This window comes from Sylvia atricapilla, chromosome 10, assembly GCF_009819655.1.
Source record: "Sylvia atricapilla isolate bSylAtr1 chromosome 10, bSylAtr1.pri, whole genome shotgun sequence".
Classification (NCBI taxonomy): Eukaryota; Metazoa; Chordata; class Aves; order Passeriformes; family Sylviidae; genus Sylvia; species Sylvia atricapilla.
The window spans coordinates 3,498,327-3,513,910 of NC_089149.1; positions in this window are offsets into that span (position 1 = coordinate 3,498,327).

A 15,584-nucleotide genomic window follows, 5' to 3' on the forward strand; every position below is an offset into this window, starting at 1 on the left:
GCAAAGTCGTCTTTTAACACATGCAAAGGACCAAATTATCTGCTGAAAGACTGACATTATGTAAATGTAACATTTGCTGGACCTCTAAACCCTGTGATTAAATTACTGTCTAAATTATTCTGCAGTATGAATGTCGCCTACAAAAAGAAAAGCTGTAAAAGAAATGACTGTGACATCTTCTGGGTTTGCAGTATTTCCATAATGAGTGTTTGAGATGAAGGGTTGGTACGTATAGCTCAACATCTTAATGAAATAAGGAGGAAGAAAGGGGAGGATGTGACGTGAGGAAAAGTTACTCTGCAAAAGAGGTAAATTTATCCTGGGGTTTCCACAAGAATTTGTTAGCAGAAGAAGCATGGCTCAATTAAGAGGGGAATTTAATCCACAAATCAAAACTTGTCACTGGAGAGACGCTTCCCCCACCTTCCTCTGTGGATGTGTTGGGTGATCAGTGGCAGGTAATCTGTTTTCACTTAGTACTCTTGAGAGTGACACATCTGTAAAACAGCAAAAAATAAAAAAAAGAGAAGAGTGTGCTGAGACTCTGGTATTGCAGGTAATTATGGCCCTGAAAGGCTGCGTGCAAATTGTTCCCTGCAAAAAGCCAGAACAACCCATCAGTTAACTTGCCCTGTATCATTAACTCATGTAAATTGTCTTAACTCATATTTCACTCATTCACAAAATTAAGATCTAGCAGAACAAATGTGCTTCAGCAAATGGAGGAATTGAATGTTCTGTTAATTGGCTACTTAGGAAGCTGCGACAGCAACAGAGGGGGGCTGCACTTCACCCCTTTGGCACAGCTCTGAGGTGAAATCACTGACAGCCCTTTGTGGGAAACCTGGCACCAGAGCCCACGATGATAAGAGCCAACACTCCCCTGGAAACCCATAAAGGGCAAGGGTTTGCTCCTTCAGCATCTCCACAAAAGCCCAGGTGGGAGTCCAGCACAGATGGAAAGCTGCAAAACTGAGATGCTCAGAGAAAGCCCTCGATCTCCACCTTCATTGCAGCTCAGGAATTCTGTAAAGCTCAGCTTTATTTCTTTGGTGTAGCTTTTGCTCTTTGTGGGGACCTTTTTCTGCCTCCTCTCTGTGCCTCTTTCTCAGGGAAGAGATTTGGGGAGGACAGGGGAGGCTGTGGGAGGGAAGGGCAGCTCTGAGATCTTGGAGAGGGAACACTCCTCTGCTCCCCTCTGACTGGTAAATAGCTAACAGGTAAAAGGAGATGTAAGGTGGGCTGTTACATTGCTGGGTTTAAAGGAGTTGGTTTGAGCTTGCACTGGGGAAGACTGACAGGGCAGTGGGGGAGAAAAGACAGACTATTAACAAATGAACAAACTATTAACAAACCAGCATCAAGCTGGTTTTGTGTCTTCAGGTTTTGCCAACCAACTGAAACATCCAAAACAGACTATCTCCACAAAAGTGTCCAGTAGTTTGCAAGACACCTTTTTTATTTAATTATTTGTGCTGCTAGCTTTCCTCCCCTCCCTCTCTTCCTTAAAATAGGCACTGCAAATTTTGTTTTACCCCTGTAACATTATCCCCTTCCTATGGAAATTTTATGGAGTATTTATTCACAGGTCTTTATTAGAGAAGACAGTCAGTATGACTGTCTGATTAATGTATGACAGTGCTAAATAATGTCAGTGACTCAGCAGATCGGTCTTAGTGGTTCCTTTTTCATATGGACTTCCCATTTCTGATCAGTTTTGCCTCAAGATTTGTTGTTATCCTAAGGGGAAGCTGCTCCAGATTTCCATCATCCTTAGTGATATTTTATAATGGAGAAGGCAGGTTCCAACCCATGGGTATCCCTCCTTGTTTTCTCAGCAGCTTGATGGGATTTCTTGATTCCTTTCATGAATACTTGTGGTTGTAATGATGAGAAAATGCAGTGTGATCATTTTGCCTGCAATGTGTACATGTTGCCTTTGCTCAGACAGCAAGAATTTCCTCTCGGTGCTGTTTCCCTGAGAGCCTTGTCCACTTCTTGCTCCATGTGCCAGAACCTGTAACAGGAGGAGCAGCTCTGTGTTCCAGACAGGACCATTTCATTCATTTTCTTGGGAAATCAGATGTATTTCTGGATTAGTTCGTGTTTCCATGAGCCAGGCACTCGTGGTGCTATTTCCAGATGGAACAGATCTCTCCCATTCCCACAGACGAGAAAACTCACCTCTTCTCCCCATCCCCTTTCTGTGACTTTGTACAGTGAAATCAAGATGAAAAAGGGATTAATTCATGTGATTTTATAGTGATGGCACCTGTTGCAGTGTAAACTGCCCCTCAAAAGGGTGTGATGGTTTATTTCTTTTTGCTAGGAAAAGCTTTTTCTTTTTTTTTTTTTTCCCCTCACAAAAGAAGCCTGCAGTTGTCCTGGTTTCTCTTCATCCAAAGCTTCCTGGCAAGAAATTCAAACCTTCTGGGAAGCAGAAAAAAAGGAATAATAAATGTATAACAATTATAATCATAGAAGAAACCTTCTAAACTGACTCACCTTCCCAGACCATTTACAGATTCACCCAAAATGACATCCTAATGTTTAAATTTTCTTTTTATTCATGTCTCTTCCTCACTGGCTCCTACTCAGCTGGGAGAGGGCTCTGCAGAGGGACTTACTGGTTTGTAGCTTTCCTCTTTTGAAGTGGGAATATTGTTCTCTGTGCAACTGTTCCAAAGTTACCTGCAGGATTTTCTTCACTTTTTGTTTGAAAAGGAAATATTTTGGGTTTTCCTCTCTCCATTCCCTGTTCCTGTTTGGTCTGTGCCCCATAAATACATCTGAAAATAGCCCTGAGCAGTTCAGTTTGTAATTGAAAATACAAGGAGAATAGAAAAGCACAGAAATCAGTGGTACGTGCATTCCCTGATTTTTTAGTTTATTTACATTCTGAAGAAAATGAGTTGCAAAGGTAAATAGCTGAGTTTAAACGCTTTGAGGTTTAGGCTTGGTCTATATTTGATTATGTCTGAAATATATATTGCTTTTATTTATCCCATAATCCCTGGTACCTGAGATTTTTTGGTCACATCTGGCACAAACATAAGTAGCACTTCAATTTCTTGCCATCCACCTTAAATTACCCCAGGTTTACACTTGTGTAACTACAAACTGAACTTTTTCATTAATTTTTCAGCATTAGAAAGAAAAAGTAGGCTAAACTTCAGCTGTTGTAGATGAAGTATTTAGAATAATTTCCCAAAGCCCTTCATAAATGTGACATTGATTCATTGATATACAGACCATTAGCAGTTAGTCTCCTCTGTTCATCTATCATTTCAATTATCTCTAGACTTCCCCAGGGTCTTTGACAAATGGGAGACAATTTGCATTTTGTACATTAATGACCTTGGTGGAATTTGTAATTTTATTCCCCCCATCTTATAATTATACTTTAGCATTGGAGGGAAAAGTCCCACAAAACTACACTAGTCCAGTTTTAATTTAATTGGAAGCGTGGGACTGTCGAGGTGAGGAGAAAGGAAGAAATAAGGGAAAAAAAAAAAAAGTTTAAAAGTATTTTGCACCTTGTGAAGAACTTTCACCTGAAGATGAAGCAGCTTGTTGGAAGTTAAGCTTGAGGTCTACTTTACAGGGGAATGTTGCTTCTATGGGTCACAGGCTTAGGGGAGCAGTTAAGAACACAGCCAAAATCTTGACCTAAGGAGATTTATTGGTCTTCTCCCAAACCAACTCATTTCTTCCTGGAAAAGCTGTGTCTTGGTTCCTTTGATAACAGAAGGGATTTCATAAAGTGATCCCTAAAATGAGGAAGAAGGAAAAGGAGCTGTGTTTTAAGCTGTGCATTTCAGAGGTCTATGGCATGGCTGGATGCTCAAGAATCTCAACAATTTCCATTAATAATTTTGGGTTGTCTACTACTAACAAATGACCCTTCTTAGCTTTATGTTCTCTAGCAGTTTTCCTGTTAAGTTAAACCAATAATTTCCTCCTCTACCATCTTTGAGCCTCTGGTCTTTTGCCCTAGTGGTGAAAGAACCAGGTTTTAGCATTACCTGTGTTGGCAACAATTCACACCTTCCCTGTGTTTAAAAGATAAATATGGAGAAATACTCACACATTATCTGCACTTTTCACTGTTTGTTAATGGCCATAATACAGGTATCCTGGAGAGGAGATACAAATATTTAGCAAAACTAGGAGGTATAAGTACCTAGTAAAATGAATAATTTTACACTCCTGGGTGGGCCAAAGAGGCGGTTCAGTGTGGGCAGAAAAAGTGAAATCAATAACTAAAGTATCCTGCAATTGAGGAATAGTTTATGGTCTTGCTGCATTACTTCCTTCAGCAGAGAACTTCAGGCCAGCTCTCAGGGTTTTGGGGGGGGTTTGTTGTTTTTTGAGTAACACACAGCAGCTGCATCCCACGTGGGGAAGGCGAGCGCTGCCTTCTCCAGGAATATCCTCCAGGTGTTAAACTCCCCGTTGCCAGCAGTAACAGCAGCGTGGGATCTGAGACACCAGAGGCTTTGCCTTTCCCTTTGAACACGAAATCACTGCAGTCTCTCAGACAACATTAGGTGGTAACTGTTGGCAACAGCGGCGATGTTGGGAGCGACGTCTGCTTCTGGCTGCATTTCCAGAACCATCCATAACGTTGTGGTGGATGTACTTTGCTCATAGATCACACTTTCCCTTTGTGCGTCACAGTGGATTTGGCTGCCTCTTCCATGCAGAGAAAAAAAAAGTAATTAGCCTGGGTTGAATGTGAGGAATTTATTTTTTGATTGGAGCTGAAGGGTGAAATTCCGAGCGTGGAAACCTGAGCTGGGAACTGGCATCGACCTGCGGCCGCGGCACTGCTGCAGTCCTGCATTGTTGCTCAGGTTTGGGGGTGTTTTATTCACACAGCTGGGAAGATCTTGGTTTTAACCAGTGCTCAGGCCAGGCTGGGATGTGCCCAGGCCAGGCTGTTCAGCCTTGGATTACTCTGACGTGCGTTGTACAGCTGTTTTTCCGTCAGCTGAAGAGCAGCACTGGGCTTGAAGAGCTTTGGTTAAACGAGATGCTCTGAGTGGTCTGTAAGAGTGAGCTAAAGATCAAGGTAAACATATTTATTGATCTACTTCCTCACTCTCCTGAAAACAGGACTCAGACTCCAAACAATACACGTGTCTGTGAAATATACTTGGCTTTGCCTACGTTACGTGTGCTGCACACAAGTGTGTGCTGGTTATGTATTTATTTTTACACAGCTTTCTGGCCCTGTTTGAATTTTTTTCCCCTCCCTAGTAGTGTTTGCCCTTTGCTGTCTGTTTTTAATTTTTTCTGAACATTTTCAATAGATCTTTAAAACTTGGAGTTTATTTCTAATGCATGTTCTGTTTAAGAGATTTAAATTTAAGACTCTGACCTTTACTGTTGCTGAAAAAAACAGTTTGTTACCCTAAACCAAACAATCTTACCAAGAGTGTGGGGTGATGTAATATTTCACTATGGCACACACTTTGTTAATAGTGAAAATATATGAAAATATATGTCAGCTGTTTGCAGGGAGAGAGAGGCAGAGGAACGCATGTTTTAAGGTGTAAAATGATCATATATAAAAAGACCAAATGATATAGTAACTTTGAAGTGTTAAATTATTTAAGCTGACGAGTCACTGATGTCTTGCTGAAAACATAAATACTGATTTCTCTTTGGTTATACCCCCTGAAATAATAGGGAATGGCTCTCCATCAAGACCAGATGCCTGACATCCAGAGAGATTTAAAAGGCAAATTCAGTTTGTGTTGGGAACCAGAATGGGAAGTTTGGCTTGCATAAAACTGACTCTGGTAGGAATTAATTTCAGCCACGCAGGATTAACAATTTCAGCCCTCTAATTTCTGCCTGGGATCACCTTTGACACTGGTCCTTTGGAAAAACCTTGGGATCCCATATTTTTACGAGCAGAATTCCCAGGGTGTGATGCTGAGCCTGCTCCCCGTGCTCAGGCAGCAGCTGCACGTGGTGAGCACATGTGTGAGCAGGAGCAGGGAAGGTCCCAGGTTCAAATGCTGGTGTCAGGCTGAGGGAACTGGCTGCCAAATTGTTCCTTCTGCAGAGTGTCTGCCTTACCCCATCACTCTGGGCCTGATTTATTTGTTTGAGAGGAGGGTTCTGTGCTGTTCTGCTCTGCTGGGAAAGGCCCTGAGAAATCACAGCTGTGCTCTGCTCCTCACTGTTAATTTAACTGGGAAGAGAAAATCCTGTCTCTTCATTTCTGTGCTTCGAGCTCGTCACTGGTGAAATCTGCATGAAAGTTAATGGTTTGTACATCCCTTTTTTTTCAAGCTTGATGTAACTCCATATTCAAGTTTAAGTGCCCTGGTTGAATTCCTCAGTGGGAATTCCCTTTCAGCTAAAGGATGCTCACCTGGGTGCTGTTTCTGATGAGCAGGATTCAGACCTCTCTGCAATATTTAGCTCCTGTTCAGTACTAAATGCCATTTCTGCCTTTTCAAGGGACTCCCTTTCAGCAGGGACAGTAAATAATAATCACCGTAAGCAAAAGTTAAGGAGCACCCATTGGGTGTCAGAGAAGTTGGAAGAATTCATAAGACAAATCATGAAATGGAGTCTCTGGGAATAGTGACTTCCCTTGGGTTTCTTTATAAATTAAACTGATGAAGATTTAATCTTTCTTCTTTTTTCCTTCTTCCCATGGGTTGCTTTGCCCTTGACACACCAGATCAGTTACTGCAAGGCACGGTGACTGTGCCTTACACTTCTGCCAGTTCTCAAAACTTACACTTCTGTAAACTGAATAACCAGTTCCCATTTGTGTCTCTTGTAAACGAGTGACCTGGTTGTGTGGTTGTGTTTCAGCCACACAGGGAATGATGACAGAAATGTTATTTTCTGTAGTAGGAAGTGGAGTGAGTTTACATTTAAAGTTAGCACAGGATTTTTGTCAGGACAGTGAGTAAATCTGCCCACAAAGAACCACTAGAAAGATCTTCTAGAAATGGAAAACAAAAGATGGGAGAGAGTATTCAGGAGGATATGGGAAGGAAGAGAAATTTAACCCATTTCAGGCCATAGCAGAGGCTGTTTGATCTAATCCCAGGCTAGACCTCATGATGAGCAAAGTTTCAGATTAGACTGGCAAGGACAACTATTAAGAAAAATAAGAAAAGAAAATAGAACCTTCCATTTCAATCTCCATAATGAATTCCTATTCTAAACTAGAAGCCAGGACACATCATCCTTTCTCTGCTGAGAATTTTTTCATATCCATTTCTGTTCGTAATGGTTTGGGAAAAGAAAAGAGAAAAAAAGAAAAAAAAGGTTTCCATTATTCATGTGAAAAATGAACTCATTTGCTCACATGCTTAGTGCTGGGGTTAATTATATTATGAAAAAGCACAGTTTGCAAGGAACTGGCTTATTACAATAGGAATGCCCTGAAATTTAAGCTGCCAGATTTATTTGTCAGCTTGCTCAGACTGTGGTAACACTCAGCTTCTTTGCAGGTTAAGCAGCAACTTCTGGGCTTGGGGCTTTGGTCCTTCACTGGGGCCTGTGGGCAGGAGAGGGGTTTGACAAATTCTGTTCTGGGGGTTCCCTGGTGGCAGCACTGTCACTCGTCACCTGCAGTCCTGGCCACTGCTGCATCGGGGACTGCTTTGGACCAGGGGAGAGCTGCCCTGGGGGGGATTGAAGAACCAAAATTGGTTTTGAAGTGCTTCAGGTGTCTCTTTCCCACAGTGCTGCAGTGGACACAAGGACACTCCTGGATTTGAGACGTTTATTCCACAGGTGCAGACAAAAGGAGACATTCATTCGCTCAGATTGAGGAGTTCTTCTGAGGACAGAGTAAAGACAGAGACAAAGCTGGAATAAACACTTACTTTATTCTACACTTCAAACAGGACTTTCCTTTGTTGTCTTTTCTGCAGTTAGAAGCTGAAGCTGTGATTTGTGTCCTTTCCCTGAATGTAGGGAAGCTGATTTCCAGATAAGCTCTTCCTGCAGCGCTCGGTTCCCTGTTCCTACATCCTGCTGGCTCGAGCTCATCCTCTCACACTCCTGCTGTCACAAACTCAGATTGCTGCTGTACACAGATTTTCCAGTAATATTATAGCAGAGCTTCTCAACACCCCACGTTGCACGTGGTGTGCCACCCCTAAATCGGTAGAATCTGACCCATCCTTACAGGTTTTGCCTGCAACAAGCATTTATTTCTGCTTGAAATTGTTCGTTCACCTTTCATCACGGGGACCCTCAAAGGCATCACCAACGTGCACATCTATCTTTATCTCTGGTTTTGTTATTTCCGTGTTGGATCATTGCTGTGCTCTTCATAAGAACTCATAAATCCCTTAAAAGTACAGGTTGAGCAGAGTACACAAAGTGCTGCCTTTGCTTCCTCGCTGTTCCTTTTTGATGCCAGTGCTGTGCTGCTTGAGCTTGTGTTTGGTCCTGAAGATGCTGGCACTGGTTAATCCATGGGTATCTTCAGGTCATTGACACTTTTGTATGACACTGGCTGTCACTCTCCAGCTGGCTTGGCCAGAAAACCTCCATACATTTGCCTAGCCTTGATTTATTCTTTTTTTTTTGTTCTCATGGAAATCTGTAAAAATTACTCTAAGTACTAAGTTTTGAGAAATGACCCAGCACACTGGGGTATTTTTCTACATCCTTTTCAATTCAGTTCTGCTGACCTGATTTATAGATGTTTACAGGAAGCTGGAGAAAAGGCAGAAGTTCATGTAAATTTTCTCGAGATCCAGAAACAAGAGAGGAGAGTTGGGGATAACAGAAAATATTAGCAGCCTTAGTGCATGGCCAAGTGGTTTACTGACTTCCTCTCCCAGGAAAGCAGAAGGCAGCAGGGTGCAAGGATGTCTGGAGTTCAAGGTCCATTTTGTGAACTCTCCTTTGGGCACCAGGACTTGGCTTGGCTGGAGTCAACTGTGGGGCTTGTGCTTGGGGTTTAGGACTCAAAAACATCAATCCAGTCGCTAAGAGTCCTGAAGCCTCACTGATAGTCACTGCCTTGGAAATGATGTTTGAAGAATGTTTACCTGCCTGCAAAAACACTAAGGGCTTACACTGTGAAATCAGACTGGGGAGGTTCAAAGCCTTTCCATGTTTGTGTGTGCATAACCAGCACTTGTCGGCGCTGGAAGTCAGGTACACTGCAAAGAGACTGCATTTTTAGGGCAGAAGCACTTCTAGATAAAAGCAAGGGCTTTTAAGGAAGACACTGCAGAGCCCTGAATCCTTTCTGAAAGGGTCCCATTTTGTGGCATAAAAAGTCAAAGCAGAAAGAAACTCATCTCGGCAGAGCTCTGATGTGGGAAAGGTGCCATACAGCCAGCCAGGCTTTCTTTTATGTTTTGCTCATAACCATCGTAGCAGGGAAAGGCAAACACTTGTCTAATTTGATAAAATATCTTTAATTGCAGCAGCAGTACTTGAGGTTTGGGCTGGCTGCGTCAGCTCTGTTTGTAATCACAGCTCCAGCCGCACTCCACAATCAGCGCCAATTGCTGCCAATTAGCATCCGCTAGGCTGGTGTTGCTTTATTCAGATGTTCTGGGGTGTTTGGTTGCATTATTCATACCTTGTCTGGGAAAACATAGTTTAAAAACGAGCACCATTACAGGATTTCATTGTGCTGTGACAGACTTCCCAACTCCACCTCTCAGTTGAGTTCTGGTTAGCGAACAGAGGAAAACTTCGGGCGTGGTCTAGGTCCTGCTCTTCACTTCTAGGAAATGGTTCCTGCTTGGCTGAGGGTTTTAAAGAGAGATCAAAAGAAATCAGAGCTGGTGTTCTGTCATGTAATGGTTTGGTTTTGGAAGTTGCTTTTTGCAGAATGTCATCAATGTGCAGGACATTAGGAACAAAAAAGAAGAATCTTAAAAAGCGAGCAGGATATGGGTATGGATGGCTGCCATGACCAGGGACAGAGATTTTTAAAATAACTTTGAAGTACCAGTTTCAGACCTGAGTCTGGTTGGTGGTGTAGGAGAGCTGGGGTTGCAAGGGGCATCTCTGTACCTGCAGCAACTACAGAGTGTTCTCTGCAGTGGCACGAGATGAGCTACAGGTCCAGTCTAACACAGCAGCATGTGCCAGCATCTTGGGCTTTAAGAGCTGTGGTTTCACCTATTTAAACTCAGAGCCTGTATTTTCCCCTGTTAGGATTTTATTCTGACTTCAAAGGAGTTGTTCTTAATGCGAGCAAGTGCAGATGATTGATGAATGCATTTGTTATTTTTTTCTTCAGATGATGATTTTAATAAGGAGAAATGAATGCTGGCTAAGTATGTTTAACCAGGAGCTTTATTTGCTTTTGGTTTTGCATTTAAAAGTTGAATTAAATGAAAATTTCTAGTGCCACAGTAAGAAAAGAAAGCAAGCCATGGCGGAGCCCCACATCCCTGGGGAACAGGGGCTGTGCACATACTCATTCCATGACGGATGCTCCCTGCATATGGGAATGTGACATGGGGATAAAGAGGAATGAGTGCAGCAGTAATTAAAAAAAAAAAAATTAAAAAAAAAGGAAAATGGGAAAAGGAGGTGATAACTTGTGGAAGCACAAGGAGCACAGCTGGCAGCAGAGGCAGTGGCAGTGATGGGTGTTTGCTGGGAGGTGACGCTCCGGGAGCCTGTGCCAAACTCTCCGATAAGTTTGCTCCACTAATCAGGCGCTTGTTAATAATGACTCAGATTTACGATACTTCATAACAGCCCGAGAAGAAATATTCATCCTGGTATTGACTTTGTGGGGGAAGAAAACCTAATAAAGCATCGAGAGTGCTTAATCAATACCTGGGCAGGGCTGCGCTGACGATCAGAACGAGCAGCTTTGTTTGCTATTCAGGCGGATAATTTATGGTTAGTGCTGGAAGTGATGTATGTAATTTATGTTTTAGAGACAATTACTGCTCAAACACAACTGCTGCAAAGCTTTTTGCAGGAAACCAAGACAAATGCAGTCTTTGGGGTGTGAATGTTGTGCCTGGCAGCCTGTCCAGTGTATTTGTGCATTACATTGTGTTTACGTGCGGTGTTGATATGATACATGTGCATGTGTGCTCATGTGAACTGTGTTGCACTGTAGCAGTGAGTGGCCTTTAAAGTTCAAATCAGCTTGCTCAGGTTTCAGGATTTTTTTAGACATGTGGTTTTGGTTGCAGACCATCCAAGCTGTAATTAACAAAAAAAAAAAAAAAAAACCCAAAAAAACCAGTGTGTAAAACTTAAGGAGGTACTTATTTTTTGGATCTTCAGCATTTTTTAGAAATTGAATCAAATTATTTAGATCAATGTATGAGAAATTGCCAAACAGGCATTGTGATTTGCAGACACTTGCTTATAATACCTCCTTATAGAGGCAAATTGTAAGATAGTTGGTGTTTTACAACTGTGTGATATATTAAAGTACACATATAGGAGCATTTCAGATGCACATGATAAACTATGTTTAGACATTGATCCTAAACATTATGAGGGTTTGGTTTGGGGTTTTTTTTTACCCAACAGCATTTATGTTTTCTGAGTTAAGAATTTACGTACCTAAATTGCTATAAAAATCAATATAAGCTGCCAGTGCCTGTTAGAGAGAGGAATCAAACTGCCTTCTTAAAGATATTTAACATTTAGATTCCTGAAATTAGTCCATCATAGTCTTCAGGAGAAGGTCCCAAGTGTTATTAATGAAATGTTGTCTTCCCTCTAAATAAATAGGTTGTGGTTGCTGTGACTCCTGATTGAAGCAGGGTGTGTTACCCTAACGCTTTTAAACTAATCAAAGTCACCTCCTCACTCCGTGCTGGTGGGCTTTGTTCAGGCAGGATTGCAATAACAAAGGGAATGATTTTTTACAGATTTTATTCCACTTCAGTGATTTATTACAAGTCCAGGGAGCTCTGACACGTGCTGGAGTCAGTGGCTCACGGGTCAGAGCATGAGTTAGCCCCAGAGCTGGGCACCCAAATGGCAACTTGGCATGTGGCTGCCTTAAATGAATAAAGATGTCGCTAATATAGAGCTGATAAGTACAGAAACCTTGGAAAATGGGTTTTAAATACTGTGTGGCAGTTACGAGATTCCTCTTGTTATCTTAAAAATTAGTCTTTATATTAATGAATATGGCATTAACTTGTTGTATGGGGAGAATAAAAACACCTTGACCTGTAGGCAGTGAGCTAACTGCTGTGTTCCACTGATCTGAACAGACAAACTATTGCCAAAATTAGATGGTGTTTCCCTTCATGGTTTTCCTGCTGCAGAGCTGAGCCCCTGCTTGGTGCAGATTCTTTTTCCTTCCCCAGCTCTGGCCAGTGCTGTGCTCAGGGCAGGTTTAATCCCTCACTGGATTTTAAAGATGCTGAATTGAGCTCCAGGTGGAGACCCTGCAGAGCTGCAGCCCTCACCAACAGCTCAGTGCAGAGGTGTGAGAGGAGACTGCTGCCCCAAATGCCAATACATATTTCTGCTTTCCACAGTGATTTTTCTGCTTTGTACTCTGAGAGCCACTGATAGAGCAGGTCACTGCTGTTAGATTTCAGGCTGGAGTTACCAATTAAAACCTCTTTGTCCAGTGTCTGCTTTTGCATAAAGCCTCCATTTATTTGTAGGAAATCTGAAATCACCTACATTTTCATAAAAACTTGGTGAAGGGTTGTTTTCCCTGGAGCTGAGGATGTGTGGTGTTTTCAGGTGGAATAGCATTAACAAGAACAGAGGTGGAGGGATTGGAATGGTCCATCTCCATTTAGCATGTAGGCAGGGTTAATTGGGCAAAGGTTGTCTCCTTCATGAAAAAAAAAAAAAGTTATGTTCCCTTCCATATCAAGTATTTTATAATATAATTTTTGGAGTAAAGACTCCTTTTATAGTTCTGTTCTAAAATACCACCAGGACATGAGCATGTCAACAATCCATATTTTAACATACTACTGGATTTAAAATATATTGTGGATATTTTCCCCCACATGTACGCTAGACAGATCATATATAAAGTTAATATCAAGTTAATCTAGATGCAAGGTGTTTTCAATTATTTTTACCATGGCAAGATTGAAGGCTCACATCCAGTGTGTCCCATGGATAATGTTTTTGTGTTGCAACATTGGCTCTATAAATAAACGTGAAACATTGCAGTCGCAAACATCACTTTTTTTTTCTTTTTTTTTTTGGTTGAAGTGCCTACAGCATGTCATTACAGATGGATTGATAGGCTTGATAACATTGAACTTTTGTCAGACCTAATGTGGCAGACTTGTTACGTGTCAGAAATTTTCTGTCATTTTTCTCACTATTCAAAAGGCAAAATATATTTGCAACCTTGAGTGACATTGAATATGGAAAGCAGACAGAAATTTATCATTTGACAGAATTGTTTTTGTTGAGTTTATTTTAACTTCCCTTTTTTTTTTTTTTTTTAGTGGCAGAGCTGTAATCAGATTTTAAAATCCTGACTACTCTGTTTTAGGAATATAGAACAGCTGATTGTGGCTTGTAAAAGCTCTATGACCCGGCCTTTTACAAATGTAAAACACATTCTTTATTACTTCACATTCAGATCATTTCTTTTTGTGCTTCTTTGGACTGAGGCAACATCTGACCTTTATTATGGAGTTGCAGAAAACAGCTTGGCAGGGAGCAGGCAGTGGGGAAGGTCTTGAACAGGAGACAGGGCAGCAAAGGATGGAGATGCTTAGAGAGGAAATTTTCATAGCATTAGGGCTAAAACTGGTGAGATTTATTCCTACTCAGTGTATTTCTTCAAATGGGATTGCTCTCTAATAAAGCTGTATCAAGAAGGCTTTTTTTTTTTTGGTGTCTTAAATCAGAAATGAAATTATAGTTTATTTTATGACGATTAGCTTTAAATAAGGTGTTTGTTTTAAAGGCACATGGAGATGGAATGTCAAGTTTTGCAAGTAAAACAGAAGAAGTGGTGGGCTCCTGGTGTAAAAAGCAGCAAAGAAATGCAGGAAAACATTTCATTGAAAGATGGAAACAAATATTAAGGTGGGGACAAGAAAATCCTGGACAGGGCATTAAGAAGGTAGGGTTAGAAGAAAGAGGAAATGAGGTTTTCAGTCATACAGCACCAGTAGGTGGGCCACAGCATTTTATACTGAACAAGGAAGGAAAAGATTTTTAATTGCTAACAGGAACACTGCAATCAAAGGAGAAACTTCCTATATATTAGCATGCACCAGCACTACACACTTCCGAATGGAGTATACCCTGGTGAAATCAAGGGGATAATGATGAGCTCCTCAGCTAGAAAGAGTTTTGTTCCAATATTTTGATTTAAAATGTAGACACTGGTGTTAATAAATCGGGCTGTACATCCTAGACCTCACCCAGCCAATATTTTACGCCAGGAGGTCACGTAGCATTGTGAGTGCTGAAGAATAAAGCAGTTCTTCCCTTAGTGTTTGTAAAATTGTCCCCTTTTCTGACCCAGAGATGGGGCAACTGAGAGGCATTTTAAAAACTTTTATTCCATTTTCAGTCTCATGAGAAGGGTGAGACAATATAGATGTTATAATTCAAGCCATCACAATCAGAAGTCAAACTATTTGCTAATTACAATACATTATAAGTGTTTTTTTGACCTATCAGCTTTTGCCACAAAATGCTGCTCATGCCTTAAAGCGAATCATCCAAAATTACCCGTTGTAGGTCCTACTATGATGCATCTTTCATAGTTTTATTTCTTTAAAGTATCTAGTCTTATTTGCAAGGCCATCCTTTGAAACTTGTTTCCAGTTCCATTTCTCTCTCAACAACGCATTTCTAAATCAGCATTTCTTATCTCAAAGTTTGCCTACAGATGCATACCACGTGAGCCTTCTGTCAGGCTTTGAGAATTCTCTACACATCCATTTACCAAAAATTTTGTTTAAAAAAAAAATTTAAAAAAAAACATAAAAAGAGCAAGGAGTTTTTTATTAGTTTTCAATCATGTCAGTATAAATGGAAGTCTAGGCTGTGGAGCCGGGTCATTGTGTGGCTCATTACTGTTAATTACCACGAGGCACATGGAGGCACAGTGAGCTGGGGGGATTCAATCCCTTGGACGGGGCGCCGAGCGCTCGCGTGCCCGCTCCCAGTGCTGGCAGGAACACGTCCAAAATCTGCCTCCTGTCATATGTTCCTGCCGAGGAGAAGCGAGCAGACGCACGTTCTTATTTTGGTGCCGTTTGTTTTTTTGGAGAGGAAGGGAGGGAGGGAAGGGAGTGTTGTTTTTTCTTTTTTTTTTTCCTCACGGAAAAGTTTCTGTTTAAATCGCGTTCCCGTGAAGTGGAGAAGAGCCTCGTTGGCTTCGCGCGGGTTAGGATTGGGTTTGTTGTGTAGCTCTGAGAAAACTGAATTTTATTTTATTCCTTTCTTTAAATATAGCCTGCCAGTGTTTTCCAGTATCACTGAGGACAAAGAAATTATAATTTTGTCAGTCATTGCATTGAAGCTAACGCTGTAGAGAAATGAGATGGTTTTAGTGGGTTTGTGCCTCTCCATCTCTGCTTTAGCAAACGTTGGTGTTTCACAAAACACTTTTCTTTTAGCTTTTTAATAGTCTGAAACCTCCT